This window comes from Gracilinanus agilis, chromosome X, assembly GCF_016433145.1.
Source record: "Gracilinanus agilis isolate LMUSP501 chromosome X, AgileGrace, whole genome shotgun sequence".
NCBI classification, from domain to species: Eukaryota; Metazoa; Chordata; class Mammalia; order Didelphimorphia; family Didelphidae; genus Gracilinanus; species Gracilinanus agilis.
This window is the reverse complement of record NC_058136.1, coordinates 14,136,954-14,153,039: the sequence shown is the minus strand read 5'-3', so window position 1 is coordinate 14,153,039 and position 16,086 is coordinate 14,136,954.

The window sequence follows — 16,086 nt, the reverse complement described above, 5'->3', positions numbered from 1 at the left end:
GTGGTCTAAGCATGCGTCTGTGACCTTGCATCTATAAATTTACTGGACTGTACCTTCCTCATGTGGCATTGATGAGATCCTATAGTCCAAAAAGCTAATGTAATCTTAGGTTGCTCTAAGGGAGCTTGAGCATCTTAGCCTCCAGGAATAGGGAGGCAATAGGCCAGCTGTCCTCTGATGAAACCCCATCTGGAGTGTCGGACACAGAGAGTAGGAACTATTTTATTTTCTGGAACTATGTCCTCAGATGCCCTAGCCCAGTGGCTGACACCCAGCAGGCACTTAATAAATGCTTGTTGGTGGATCGGTTCTGGAGCACTATGTTGTAGAAAGACCTTTGGCAAACTAGAGAGTTTGACAAGAGGGTGACCAACATGATAAAGGGAGAAAAGTGGTGGGTGGAGATGGTCCAAATGCCAGTGTTTCAGCTGGTGAAGAGGAGGCTTTGGTGAGGGTCAGAGAAGAGCACCAGGGATAGCTTTTTTCAGCTGTTTAAAGGGCTATTGCGTGGCTGAGGAGTGGATTTGGGCTTTTTGGAGCCCCTAGGCACAATCACGATTTGAGGGTGGAAAATTGCAAAGAGAAACGTTTTGACTCAAAATTAAGAAAATTCTTCTTAGTCCTAAAGGCTTGTCCCAAAGAGGACTAATCTGCCTTGAGCTCCCTTGGGAGATCTCCATCCTGGAGGTCTTCAGAGAAGGCTCGAAGACTTGTTGGGAATGCTCTCAAGGGGATTCCAATATAGGTATCTATTGGACTAACATGTAATATAAGGTGCTGGTACAACCAATGGAGAGAGAAGAGCTGGCCAGGCCACCAGGAAGAGGATGTATTTCAGACCCATCAGGTACATCCTTTCTGGGAGGGGCCAGTGATCTACATCATTGAAATTGTAGGGCGCTCCAAGTCCAATGATCAATTATTCTGCATTAATAATCATATTCTTTCTATCTAGATACATTAGCTCTTTAAGTTCAGGAAGCTGGACTTTTGCATCTGCTCTCTTGCCATCCGTCTGTGTAGTTATACTCTACCCTGTACACAGGCAATGCTCAAACTTCTCTTGGCTGGCTAAAAACTCATTCTAGCCCCAGCAGGATCTACCAATTGCGGGCACCTCCCAGCCTAGTCAGGGACAGAGGGATGTGGCCCAGGAGATCAATATCTAGGAGCTTGGTTCCTCCCTGAGGCTCTTGGTAGAAGGCTTCTTTCCACTCTGAACAAGGGAGTGATTTCCTTAGTGGTCACAGAATTGCTTCTCCACTGGTACTCACCTGCTGGGAGTGAGGGGGATGTGAACTGGCTCCTAGACCCCTTTAAGTCATGGTAAAATCCAAGGCTCAGTCTACCCTCCGGCTATTAGAGAGAGAAAATGAGAGTAAAGCTTTTAAAAGAGCAGGTTTTTCAAATGTCAGGCTCAATGTGATAATCCTCCAGTAGAATATAGCTTAATTAATCCATATAAAACAAAATTACTGCCCTGGATTCAGGTCCTGACTTTTTTACTTCCTAGCATGAGCTCTTTGCTTCTGTCAGTAAGAATGATAATACTCATACCACCAGTTGTTATTGGGTAAGTATTTTGTTAATGAAGCATTATTAGAAGTATAAGTTATTTGTTGAGAATAGTACCCAATATGGGGGAATTCCCAGTGTGGAAACTCTCTCCACTGTTTCCAGGAACTGAGAGATGAAGTAATTTACACTCAGACTTTTGCAATCTCACTTTCTGCCTCTTCTACACACATACTCACTTGATAGATGCAGTCCTAGAAGATGAAAAGTGGTCTAACTACTGAATCCAATGACCATTTCTCACTTCTTCATCCTTTGTGACCTCATCATAACTGAATACTATTGACCATTCTGGCCTCTTTAGACACTCTCTCCTTGGATTTTCATGACACTCTGCTCTTCTGGTCCTCCCCTTACTCATCTAACCATTCCTTGTCGGTCTCCTTTGCTGAACCTTCATCCATGTCCTGCCCCCTTTGCATGAGTATACTTCAGTGCTCTGTTCTAGGCCCTTTTCTCTGTCTTTATTCTCTTGGTGATCTCATCAACTTTCCTAGGATCAGTTTTCATTCTAGGCAGATGGCTTACAAATTTACGTATCCCTATCTTATCTGACTTCTAAGGCAGTGCCAACTACCCGAAGGTTCTTGGACATCTCAAACTCAACATGCCCAGAACAGAACTCATATCTTTTCTTTTTTGTAAATACCGTACCTTTTGTCTTAGAATTGATACTAAGTATCAGTTCCAAGACAGAAGAGGAATAAATAAGGAAAGGCTAGACAACTGGGGTTAAGTGACTTGCCTAGGGTCACATAGCAAGGAAGTGTTTCAGGCCAGATTTGGACCTAGGGCCTCATCTCCAGACCTAGATCTGTATCCACTGAGCCACCTAGCTGCCACAGAATGCAATGTTTTCCCCAAAAGTTCTCCCCTCTTCCTAACTTTGCCATTTCTTTTGAAAGAGGTCACCACCATTTTGACAACTAGGTGGCTCGGTGGATAGAGTGCTGGGCCAGAAGTCAGGAAGAACTGAGTTCAAATTTGGTCTCAGATAATCACTAGCTGTGTGACCTTGGACAAGTCACTTTGCCCTTTGTGCCTCAGTTTCCTCCCCTATAAAATGAGCTGGAGAAGGAAATGGCAAACCACTCTAGTATCTTTGCCAAGAAAACTCCAAACAGGGTCAAGAAGAGTCAGCCACTTAAAACGACTCCACGATAGCAACCATTTTTTCCAGTTATTTGGGTTGGCAACCTCAGTGTCATACTAGACTCTTAACTCTTTCCTCACCAACCCCTCCATATCCATGCCTATATTCTAATAAGAGCATTATTTATATATATATATATATATTTCCTCTTTTCTGGTCGTACAATCACCATTCTTCTCATCACTTTGCCCCTATACTATTGAAACAGCATCTTAATTTAGATGCCTGCATATGATCTCTTACCTCATTGATCTATTTTTCAGCATAGCTACAAGTCTAGTGTTCCCAAAGGACAGGCATCACCATGTCACTCCTTTGCTAAAGGAACTTTGGTGGCTCCCTGTTGCCTTTGGTTTAAGCTAGAAACTTATCTGTCTGGAATTTAAAGCTTTTCATAACCTGGCTCCCACCCATCTTTCCAATATAATCTCACATTACCACCCCTTCATGTTCTTCATGATAGCTAGATAAAGCATTTACTAATCACTTACTGTGTGTCAAGCCGCCCTGCCCCCCCCCCCGTACTAATTAGGCACTGGAGATAGAAATCCTAGCCAAAAAGACAATCCCCCAAAAGATAGGAGCTCCCGTTTTAATGGAGGTGGGGGACTCTGTCTGAATCCAGAGAATGATAGAAGCAGGGATTAAAGTGAGCATGTCTGAAATGGTGGCTGACCTGGGCTGGAAACTCACAAACCAAGAGAGTGGGAGTGTACTCCACGTTTCTATGATCTCCTCAATGTGGGTATTTTCCTCAATGGTGCAGAACTTAATGCTACACCCTCATCCTTTGTGACTTTTGTCCATGTCTACCCATGAATCCTCCTCCTGCCTTCCCAGGGCTTGTGGCATTCTGTGGCTGCCCCTGGTGTTATGCCTAACCCTTGATACATAACTGACCTGCCTCCTTTTCCAGTCATCCATTGTCTCAATGATATCTCTTATGCCACTTTTCTTTTGTAATTCATCATTGGTAATGTGCTTCAGCCACTTTGTCCCTACCAAGTGTCTCTGCATTACCCTTTGAGTGACCTACAGTTTTAATTCCTTGGAGATTGTGGGATTCCGTGATGTATAGCTAGAGAGCACATTCTAGGCCCTTAATAAATGTTCGATGAATTGCACTAAATCCTTCAAGCTGCTGCCAGCCCAGTCTTTTTAACATACAGTCTCTGACCATGTTACTCTTCTACGTAAGTGGCTCCCACTGGACACAGGATGAAGTCCAACACCCATACAAGTCAGACAACAGCCCACTTTTATAGTTTTTACCCCCTCTACTCCCGTTCTTTGTTCTGTCAAGCGGGACAGCTTGCCATTCCCTGGCCTCTCTTGTGCTTGAGGCTTAACCAAAACCATCTCCCATTTATCAGCTGGTTACTCTCCTGACATGGCCATTTATTGAAATCCTTCCCTTCCTACAAGGTCCAAGTGGAGAATGGATAACCACTTATGGGAATGGCAAGGTAAGGGGCCCTGTACTGATAAGGATGACCTCCAAGGCATCCCTCAACTTGAATTCATTGGAGGGGACAACCAATTGAAAGCCATTTTGGGGAGTAGTAGTAAATAGCTAATATTATATAGTGCTTACTATGTACCAGACACTGTGACAAGTAACCTATAATTATCTCATTTGATTCTCATAACAACTCTGGCAGGCAGGTGCTATCATTATTCCCATTTAACAGATGAGGAAACGGTTAGAGGATGAGTAACTTGCCCAGGGTCACCCAGCTAGTTAAGAGTTGAAAGCCAGATTTGAATTGAAGTCTTCCTGACGCTAGGTCCAGCTTCCTCTCCACTGTACCACCTAACACTGGGAACAAGAGACAGTGTACTTCACTACTTCCCAGAATATCTAGCAGCTGCAATATATTCCCATGTAATCCCACACATGTCATGTTGGGTATTAAGCTCCAGCTCCCAAAGCAAGTATCTTCTTTTTGTAACCTGGCTGTTCTTATGAGGTTCAAAGAGTCCTCTCACCAAATGAGTGTCTAATCTTGTTTACTTAAGAAGTGGTCTACCCATGGCGAGCTGAACTCTCAGTAGGGTTGTGCCCTTCTGAGTGGCCACAGTCATATTCCTAGAATAGCCAACACCGCCTGTCACCTTCCTGCTGCTTTTATGTCCTTTGTCTCTGTGATATACCTCAGCCTCTCATTTCAGCCTACCTCTTCTGGCTAACCCTGTTTAGCACTGCTAATATATGTGTCTAATAAGCTTCTCATGCAAGTCTTGGAAGTAGCATTCATAGTGAGAGTTGGCACTTACTGCAGAGAGTGAAAGGCCGACCCTTAAAGCTACAGAAAAGGGCTCCAACTATTATTTGCAAAAAGGGTTACACTGACCTCATCTGGGACTAGGCTTCTGGGCCTGGTATTTGGTACTTTGTATATCCTGTCAAGAGTAGATGTAGCTACCCAATCCCAGACAGCATCACAATGTCTATAGAAGCTATCATTCCATTGGACCTCTCAGAGACCCAGCCCCCAGAGAAAGAAGTACAGCAACAGTCAAGCTCTTTATCCCAGAGAATTGGTTTTGTAGAGAAAAACCAAATCCACCAGGGCTTGGGGTCAGGATTTCATATTTTTGCCTGTTGACATGACACTACCCGAGTTCCCCAATTCCAGATAACTTGAGCTCTTTCCACTGCCCCAAACCCCAGCCACCAAAGCCTCCTGATCTTTTTGTTCTTTTAATGGCCAGGCAGCCACATAGTATTCTCCACTTGCTCCCCCTTAACCTTGTCACTGCCTTCCTGTTCACTTCTCTAAAACACTGTCAATGGGGACTTAGCTCCAGGCTTGTTTTAAGGACCCTAATGCTTCTGGCTTATAGCTCCAGAGATGAAAGCGACCCCAGAGACTACCTAAACCAAATCCCCTGTTTTATGTCTGAAGACGTTTCAGCAGCTTGCCCAAGGTCATACAGTCAGAGACCTAGAGCTAGAAGAGACCTCTGAGGGTACTGTTGAGGGTGAAGGGCAGGGGATTCATTTGGAAGTGATAGTAGTGGTGGGGGGAGACACAGGGAGATCGCTAGAGGCCATCTAGGCCACCTCCTTCATTTTTCAAATGAGCAAACTGAAGCCCCAGGAAAGTGAAATGATTTGCCTGAGGGCAAAACCTGATATTAGTGTTCATTTGATTATCCTTGTCAGTGATAGCAGGCCAGGCCATGTTTAGCCAGCTGCCTCCTGACACTCATTTTTTCACTGGCCTAATGCTTACTAACAGTGGTATGTTTAGAGCACTAGAATGAGAAGTAACTTTGGGGAGCTACCTTCTCACTTTATAGAGAGAGCAACTGAGGCCCTGAGTAGACAAAGGATATGGCCAAAGCTAGTGATAGGAAATAAGTAGTCAAGCCAAGACTGAACTCTATTCTGTCGCTCCTTCTAGGCTCCTTCCACTATACCACAAATGGCTTTCAAGTATCATAGTAGAAGGAATTGAGATCTAAGGAGATCAGGCAGCTTGCCTGTCCCTGAATGTGTTTCAGTCCTTGAGTCTCAGGCTCAAAGTTCAGGGCTCATTCTACTCCCCCATTTAGCTCTTAATTTTAATACAGATTCCTTAGTATCATGAGCTCATAATGACTGTTTTACAGTTGAGGAAAATGAGGCCAAGGGATGAGAATGTACTTTAAGAAAATAGGTTATAAGATAATAAGATTATTAATTGAGAGCTTTTTGTGTTGTGAACTCCTCTGACATTCTGGGAAAGGCCTATGGATCTCTTCTCAAGATAATGTTTTGAAACATATAAAATAAAAAACACCAGATTATAGAAGAAAGTAATTATACTGAAATAGAATTATCAAAATATTTTGTAAAAACAGGTTCATAATGCAGATGGAAGCATATGAATTAACACTTATTTATTTGGGTATATGTTTTAGGGTTTGGGTTTTATAAGATTATTCACATACAAGAATGAATAACATGGAAAAAACAGGTTCATAGACCCTAGGTTAATAATTCCTGATCTAGAGCCATAAGGGGACCTTCGAGGTCACCTAGTCAAATCTCTTCATTTTGTAGAAATAGAAAAACTGAGGCCCAGAAAGAAGTGACTTTCCCAATGTCACCCACATGGTGAGTTACAGATTCAGCATTAGTTAGCATTCTAGTCTAGCTTCTCTAACTCTAAATCAGTGAGTGCTCTGGCCACTGCACCATGTTCTAATCATTTGCCCAATTATTGTCATTAGTAATAATAATAGCTATAATCATCATGACTATTTCCATATTCAAAGCATCATTTCTTATTCTCTAGCTTTCATCTACAGTTCTCATTTTCTCCGCTTTTGACTAGCCCATTTTCTTCTGTGCTGCCTGGTACAACTTTTAAGCTCTTGGGGTAGTTCCCTACCCACCCAAGCGTAGTATCTGAATGAACAGCTTTAGTGAGGGGGGCTGCTTTGGAAAAGCTGTTTTCCTTTCTGAGTCCAATTTAAGACTAGGGAGGAATTCTATCACCCTGGTTTATTAATGAGTCTCCTTCCCCTTCCATCTCTATTCTTTCTTCTAATGCATTGGGGGGGGGGGGAGAACCTTTTTCTTTCCCATTAACCCCTTGAGCGGTAGTTAACTCCTTTTGCCTCTGTTGCCATAGCTGCAGATGCCTACCTTCCAGCCTGAAAGGAAGAGTCCCACAAATTTATTCCTGCAGAACTGAGACCAGTTTCCAGACTACCTCTTCTCTCTGATCTCCATGTTATTAGATGGGATCTTGTGTGTAAATCACTTTTGAAACCTTAAAACACTAGTAGCTATTTCTACTACCATTTCTGCTGTTATTGCTAGGACTTACCTGCCATTCACATGGTGCTTTTTCAGGTAACCAAAAGGATTTTCCTTAAAACAACCCTGTAAAGCAAATAGAACAAATGATATGATTACAGATAAGGAAAATGAGGCTGAATGCTTTGGGCCTTTGGGGAGAGAGGTGATGGACTGTGGGCATACAATGAGGCATACATTATTAAGTGCCTTGATTCAGTTTGCTTGACCATTCGTTATGAGGAGGAGAGGGGGAGAGCAGGAGATTCATTGGAAAGGGATGGCAATTTTTTTAAGCTCCAGTAAAACTAGAGCTCTGGCATAGCTTTTTTAAACTCTTAAGACCAGTGCTCATTTGAAAACAACACTTTGCCAAAGAAAGGCGTGAATGCTAGTTTTGTAACTCGGCCACTGATTTTGGCAGTACAAAGAAACCATTTCGTCCAGCTGGGCCTCAGTGTATACGTATCTAGAGCTAGGTGGGGAGGGTGGATTATATTTGGGTTCAGGTATCAAAGTTTTCCTCAGATATTGAAGTCTTTGCCATCCTTTGAAGCCAAGCTCAGTTGCTGGTTCCTCCATAATTCCTTATAGTGGAAAGAGTGATGGTTTAGGAGTTAGAGGATGTAGAGTCCAATTCAGGCTCTGACCCTAGATAAGTAATTTTCCCTTTCTAGGCCTCAGTTTCTTCCTCTGTCAAATGAGGCCATTAGACGCCATGGTCTTTGAGGTAGATCTGTCCCAGCTCCAGATGTGTGGCCCTATGCGTGCACCTCTTTGTAAAACCCTCTCCAGCTTTCACTGGTGATCTTATGAGCATTCCTGCAGCAGATGGTCATGTTAGTTTCTTGTCCCCAAGCAGGGCAGCTTTACACAGGGGGATATGTGGGCTGCTGACAGCAGTCCCCTTTAGGAACAAAAACAAGCAGCCTGCTTCCATTTTTCAAAGCTGATCCTCTTTTTCCCCTATATGGTTCTTTGAATTCTCCCTTAAACATCTCAGACAATCAGGAGAGTGTCAGTCTGCCCACTGCTGCCCACCAAGATAACCACAGGCTGTTTCTCAAGCATCTCCTGTGGATGTTTTATACATTTGTCAATTTGAGTATATCATTCTCAGAACAAAAATCGTGTCTTTCAGTTGCTTCTTCTCATTCTTGAAGATCTTCAAGGAGTTACCCTTTGAGAAACAAGATGGAAACAACATGTAAATCACTATGTTAATCAAGTCCTAGCCAAAGTCAGGACACTCAGGAGCTTCCTGTAACACACATCCAGCAGGTGAACAGCCTGCCTTGCATATATATTGATATTTATCTATGTCTTGTGAGAAACAATTTAAACTAGATGATGTTATGTGCCTGTTGTGTGCCTGCTTTCTGCTCTAGGGGCAACCAACTCAGCCTCTTGCTGTGTACCTCACATAGCTAGCTATTTGTAAGGATGACTGATGCCATGGATGTAAGCAGATGGCAATGTTTCAGATCCTGCCTCTGTTGCTTACCACCTTGCTCAAATCCTTCCCCCTCCCTAGGCCTCAGTTTTCTCCTCTATAAGATGAAGAGGGGGGATTCAATGACCTCTCAGGGCCCTTCTAGCTTTAAATCTAGGAGCCTGCATGTGACCTTGGGCAAATCTCCTGTAAAATTAAGAAGGTGGTCAAGATGGCCTGTTGCTCTAGCATCCTCAGGGGTATCACATTATCTACTCTTTTTGTGACCTTTGGCTACTCACTTCTTTGGGCTTCACTTTCCTCATCTTTAAAATAAGGGGGTCAGAATAGATGGTCTCTTAAGTCTCTTTTAGCACCAAATTCTGTGATCCTCTATCTAAGGCCTCCCATCGGGGATCTCTGATCTCCTGCCAGCTTACCTTGTGGGCTCCAGGCAAAGGCAAGGACAGCTGCAAAGTGGTTTTGGAATCTGGCATTAAATTCTTGAACTGTAATCATGAATCGATGGCTAGTTATCCGGAGACATGTTTTCTTTATGTCTTTCCTTGGTGCTAGAGACCCAACAGGGAATGTAATGAATGTACGTGTTTGTATATTTATTGTTGTTGCGGCTGCTTCCTTCCCAGGCAACCTGGAAACACAGTAAGCTCAGGCTGTCATGACTGGAGGTTTTTCTTCCATTTGGAAATAAGTGGATAAGCATATACCCCTGGCCTGACTTGCCCCCCTCCTCAGTGCATTATTTACAGGAAACTCACCCTGTGTGCAGCATTGGCAAACCACAATGTGCTGGAGAAATCCCTTTAGGATTTGCTCTGGAGCTCATTACCAACACAGGGCTCTTTTTTAAAAAACTGCTATTATTATTGACATTAACAGTAACTATGGATAAGCCTTAAAACAGTCAGGATTAAGATGAGGCAGCCAGTAGGCTGTAGATTTGCATATGAAGTAAAAGTAACTTAAAATGGAACTGAGTTAAATGAAGGAAAGTCAACACCTCATGTTCGTTTGACATTTGGACCTAGTTATTTCTGTGTTAAAATACTTGGGAGGAACATTCAACTAAATGCTGTAAAATTCTTTCCCTGCCTAATGATGGGCAGAACAGCATTTTGTTTTCTGCCATCACTGAATCATATACAGTTAATTTTTAATGACTTGAGAGACAGTGGAGTAGTTGAAAAGGCATTGCCCTTAGGGGACTGTCTAGCAGAGAACCCCAAAAACCTAAGGATATAGACTTTGGGTTGAATGGGATCTTTGAGATGATCTAGTTCAACCTTTGATTTGTAGCTGTCAAAGTGAAGGCTCTGAGGTAGGAAATGACACTTGTCCAAGGTCATATACCTAGCATTCAAACCCAGATCCTCTGCCTTTAAGTCCAGTTCACTAGCCACAGCACTGTCCTATACCTTAATTTTACATAGGATGAAACTGAGGCCCGGAGGCATGGGTCTTGGGCATCTACAAGTACACTGTGGCTCATCAGGATGGTGTGGCAGCTTAGAGAGCTAACCCTTCAAAATATCAGGAAGGATAGAGATGAGAGTTGTCTCATTACATAGATTCTGTATAGTATATTGTGCTCAGTCTGCAATGCCGAGTGAGAGAAAGGACACTGACAAGCTAGAAGGGGGGTCATGAGAGGACCAAATGCCATGGCAGTTAAGGAATGACTGAAGGAGCTTGGGATCTTTAATGGAAAAGATAGGATTTAGGAGGTCCACGATCTTTGTCTTCCAGGATATGAAGAAGGGGGGTTAGGCTTGTTCTTCTTTGTCCTAGAAGAAAGAGCACCATGAAGTTACAGACAAGTCGATTTCAACTCTAAGGGAAAATGCCCTCGGACTTCTGCCATGCTTGTTAGTTGGGCAGTCACCAAGCCCTGATTTAGCACCAGCTGTGGGCTGAGCATACACATGAAGAAAAAAGCTTCCATGCTACTAGAGCGATACTTCCAGATAAAGCAGCACAGGGTACACCAAAAGGAAATCTGTCATGACAATTTGAGGGAGAGGGCAGTAATAACTGGGGAATCAGGAAAAGGCCTTTTGAAGGAGGTGACACAAACTAACTTTGAAGGTGAGCTAGGGCTTCCATGATACAAAGATGTAGACACATGAGAAATTCATGCCAATGCATAGAATTAGGAGACAGAAAACAGTAAGTGGACCAGTCTGACTGGAGTGGAGTGTAGGAAGGGGAATAATATTTAATCAACCTCAAAAAGTAGACTGAAGCCAGGTTATTGAAGTTTAGAAATTCTAAATGAAGGAAAACTCCTTTTGTTGTATTTTATCTTTAAAGGGAGCCACCACAGCTTCTTGAGCAGAAGAGGCTTTAGGAAGATCACTGTGACAGCTAGGTGGAGAATAGATCAGAGAAGGCAGAGCACAGATGCAGGGAGACAATCCATTTAGAATGTGATTGTATTCATCCAGGTGGCAGGCAACTAGACAATCCAAAAGGTTGACTCTGGCCTGGGCAGCAGAGCTCTCATCACAGCAACTTGTTCTATTACCTCCCAGAAGCAGCTCTGGAGTACATGTCTCCCATCTGATATGTTGTTGAGGGCATGCCTTTTCAGGTGAGGTTTGGGCTGGTGCTGCTTGAAGTCCTTTCCAGGATGTAGGTAGGACTGTGTCACATCTGTGTAGGTTTGGGGTTCCTAGGAGTCTATCCCTTTGTGTTTTGAAATGTGTTCCTTTAGTGAATGAGGAAGGTTTTCTTTTGGCATCTTGTTTCTGACCATCCTGCAGAACAGCCCTAATGCCCCTCTTCGCCAGTCATGACCTCAGAGGATTTATGGCTTCCTCCCACACCATGTGCAGGGTATGCTTGAGAAAGCTCCAAAAGCTGGAATTCACTGGGAAAATGGAAGCCTTTGATGGAATAGAGGGGAATTACAGAAATGGAATCAGACTCATGAATCCAGCTGGTGGGCACCTTGGAGACCATCTGGTCCAACCCTGTCATTTTCCAGATGAGGAACCTGAGGCCTAGAAAGGGGAAGGACTTACCCAGGGTCACCAAAGCCATAAGTGGCAGAACCCAAATGAAAATGAACCAAGTAACATGGCAGTGGAATCCTAGATTTAGGGGCATCAGGGACCACACAGGTCACCTTAGCTAACTCTCTCCTTTTACTTTACAAATGATGAGATTGCATGTGAGGAAGGTGAGATGCCTAACCTAGGGATTCTAACACTATAATGTGGGGAAAGTCAGGAAAAGCCAGAGGGGCAGCAGGGGAGTACATCCCTAATGAATGACTCTCGGTCTCCCAGGAGTTGAGAGGTACCCACTCCAAGGCCCCATCTGTACTTGTGAATTCTCACTCATTCTCTTCTAGAACCCCTTGCCTTCATACTTCATCTGAAATGATTGCCATCATTAAGTTCTCTTCTTAGAAGCAAATAAACAAGCAAAGGTGATATCTCTGGGTGAAACAGACACCCTAAGAGAGAGGGACCTATGGCTAGACCTTAGTCCAGGGTTAGGAAGCTAAGCTGTTTCTCAAGAGCCAAGGAAGTTAGGCCCTAAGGATGGGGGACAAGGGAAAGTAGAGATTAGGTTCTACAAATCACCAAGCCAAGGACCAGATCATGGGCAAAAGTCTAAGTAGTGGGTGGAATTGGTATCAAGCACAAAGTGAGCCAGAGTAAAGGGCCTAATTGTGTGGCCCACATTCCTCCTGATACTTAAAGGGGCTCAGTCCTGACCTGGCCCTGACAAGCATGGGCATTTTCTCTAGAAGGCCACTGTGACAGTTCACTTAGAGGATACAGGAGGATCTAGGGTGACTTTTGCACAAATTGGTTTTATCTGAGATTTTAGTTGTCACCCTAAAAGGTTCATTCTTTCTGTGCCCACCATTACAGTACTTTTCTTGTATACTTTAACTTCCTCACTTCCTAGACTGGATCTTTGGAATGGCCTGGGCAATGTGCTTCAGGAAATCAATCAACTCTTCTTTCTTGAACTCCCTCTGAGTTTTATCATCTCAATATCTGTCAATGTTCCCAACTGCCATGGGAACTGTGGCGTCATTAGAGATGACGCTTGTAATGGGGGTGGTAGCGGCATGCTGCGTGAGGTATGCGTGTGCGTGTGCTCAGGGGACTAAAGAATCCCAGTGAAGTTTCAGTGCATTGTTCCCAACAGTGAGAGATTATTACTTTTCAAGGAAAATGGAGAATGATTCAGAACAACGCCTGCAAAGCACCTACAGTGCTATATGAGAAATAAATACATGGGGGAAAGATTAAATCTGGAACATCAGGCTTAATAGAGACCCCAAGCCAGGTATATTCTATTCTTTGGCCTTTGGCTCAGCACACAGCCTATAATTATTTGGGATCATTGATTCATTCAGCAGAGATTTAGAATCCTAGATTATTAGAGCTAACTGCTGCTATAGAGACCATCTAAGCCAGGGGTTCCAAGTAGGGTCTGGGAACTTGTTTTGTTCCTTTTTTGAACATCATGATAACTCTATTTCAGTGTATTTGGTTTCTTTTGTATCTTATTTGATGCCTTTAAAAACATAATTCTGAGAAGGGGTTCATGATCTTCACCAGATTGCCCCAGAGGTCCAAGGCTGGGAAAGAGCTAAGAAGCCCTGCTCTGTAGCTGAGGACTTTCATTTTGCAGAAGAAAAAAATGAAGTCTCAGGAAGGGGAGAGGGATTTGTCCATGGTCATACAGAGAAGATGATACAGGAGCACTGGATGAGGTCAGAGGGCAGGGTTCATATCTTGGGTGGGAATGACAGTGGGCCACTTGATTCCATCACTGGCCCTCAGTTTTCCCTTCTGCAAAGTGAGGGAGGTAAGTTGGTAACCTGATGGATGTGAGAAGGGTCAGAGGGAAGAAGATAAGCACCTTGAGTTTATGACCACAGGAGGCAAAGTGATGTCTAGGCCTCACAGAGACAGTGATATGAGCAAGAGGAGCTGGTGTAGAGGACAAGAAGACAAGGCCACCAGGCCTTAAAAGAAAGCAGCTGTATTGGGTAGCAGAGGACCCAGGTTTACGAATCGCTGCACTTCTCCTCAACTTTCTAAGTGACTAACTTGTAAGCAAGCTATTTCTCCATCCCTGGGCCTCAGTATCCTCTTAAAATATGGAGGGTCAAACTAGATGACCTCTTGGGCCCCTCTCAGCTTGAAAGCTATGATCCTATAAGCTCAGCTTTGTTTCTGTTGAGTTTCATGTGCTAGTGGAAAGTCCAGGTGGTTGGAGAGATGGATCTGAAACTCAGAAATGAACACAGGGCTGGCACAGCCTTGGAGAGCCTTGAGTCACTTCCATGCCCTCATACTGTTTGAATGCCTATTCCAAGGCTCTTCAGGTTTTTTCATATGAACCATAGGATCCTAAATTCTCATGTTGGTAGCTTACAGGAATGACTTCCATGTCCCAGTGGTGAAGTATTGGATCTTTTGGTTATTATAAAAGATGAAGTTTTAGCAGGAAGATGAAAGCAGTCCAGAGAAGCAGTTTCATCAGCTTTATTCAGACCAAATCATGCAGTTCTAGACTGACTTGCTTAACATTGTTCATTGATCATAGAGTCCAGGAGAACACCACTGTCTTAACAGACTGAGGAGGTACTAAGGTGAGGCCTATCTCTGTTGTGACTCCATTTCCATCACCAGTGCAAAGCCTAGTGGTTTAGGTAAATGCTAAGAAGAGTCTTGAAAGCAGAGTCAGGATACTTGGGTCCAAATTCCAGCTCTGCTGCCTATGGAGTAGGTAGCAGATCTGGGATTCTACTCCTGGGCCTCTGGCTTAATTTCCCCTACACCTGATCTAGGCTTTGAAGGAAGAGAAGTTCACCAAGTAGAGATCTAGAGAGAGTGCATTCCAGCGATGGGAAAATCCATGAATAAATGAAACAACTCATTTAACAGCATCCCTCAAAGGGCAGTGGAAAGGAATATGGTAGGTGAGAGCAGGCCACAACATATATCTCATGGGGAACTCCAAAGCAGAAGAGTAAAGGATGTCATTAAAAATAGCATGACAGGGGTAGCTAGGTGGCTCAGTGGATAGAGTGCCAGGCCTGGAGATAGTAAGTGAAGACAAATTTGAACCCAGGACCTCCTATCTGTGGGACCCTGGACAAATCACTTAATTCCCATTGCCTAGCTCTTACAACATGGTTTTAAAAAAACTGATGATGATAGCTGAGAAATATAGAATGTAGACTGTCCCAACAGTTTTAGTCCCACTTCAAACTACTTGGAGATTTTTAGAACAACCTGTGCTTTGTTCACAATGCCCCTGTGAGGAAAATAATACAGATATTATTATCTCCATCTTACAAATGAAGAAACTGAGGCTCTGAGGTGGTTAAGTGACTTACCCACATTAACACAGCCTTCTGCTCAGTGATGCAAGCTGCTCTATAATGTCAGCAAGAATACCCATGGGGAACCAAAGGTCTTACCCAGGATTCCTCTCTTCACTTTTCTTTTTTTTAATTTTTATTTCTATTTTTTTAATTTTTTATTTGAAAAATTTTATTTAATTGATATAGAATTATTTTTCCATGGTTACATGATTCATATTCTTTCCCTCCCCTTCTTCAACCCCACTCCCGTAGCCAACAAGCAATTCTACTGGGTTTTACCTATTTCCATATTATTGATATTTGCACTAGGGTGATTGTTTAGAGTCTACATCCCTATCATATCCCCGTCGACCCATGTGATCAAGCAGTTGTTTTTCCTCTGTGTTTCTATTCCCACAGTTCTTTGTCTGGATATGTATAGCGTTCTTTCTCATAAGTACCTCAGAATTGTTCTGGATGATTGCATTGCTGTTAGTAGAGAAAACCATTACATTCAGTTGTGCAACAGTGTATATTAATTAGTCTCTGTGTATAATGTTCTCCTGGTTCTGCTCCTTTCACTCTGCATCACTTCCTGGAGGTCTTCCAGTTTACATGAAATTCCTCCAGTTCATTGTTTCTTTTAGTACAATAGAATTCCGTCACCAACCAGATACCACAATTTGTTTAGCCATTCCCCCACTGAAGGACATCCCCTCATTTTCCAGTTTTTTGCCACCACAGAGAGCGAGGCTATAAATATTTTTGTACAA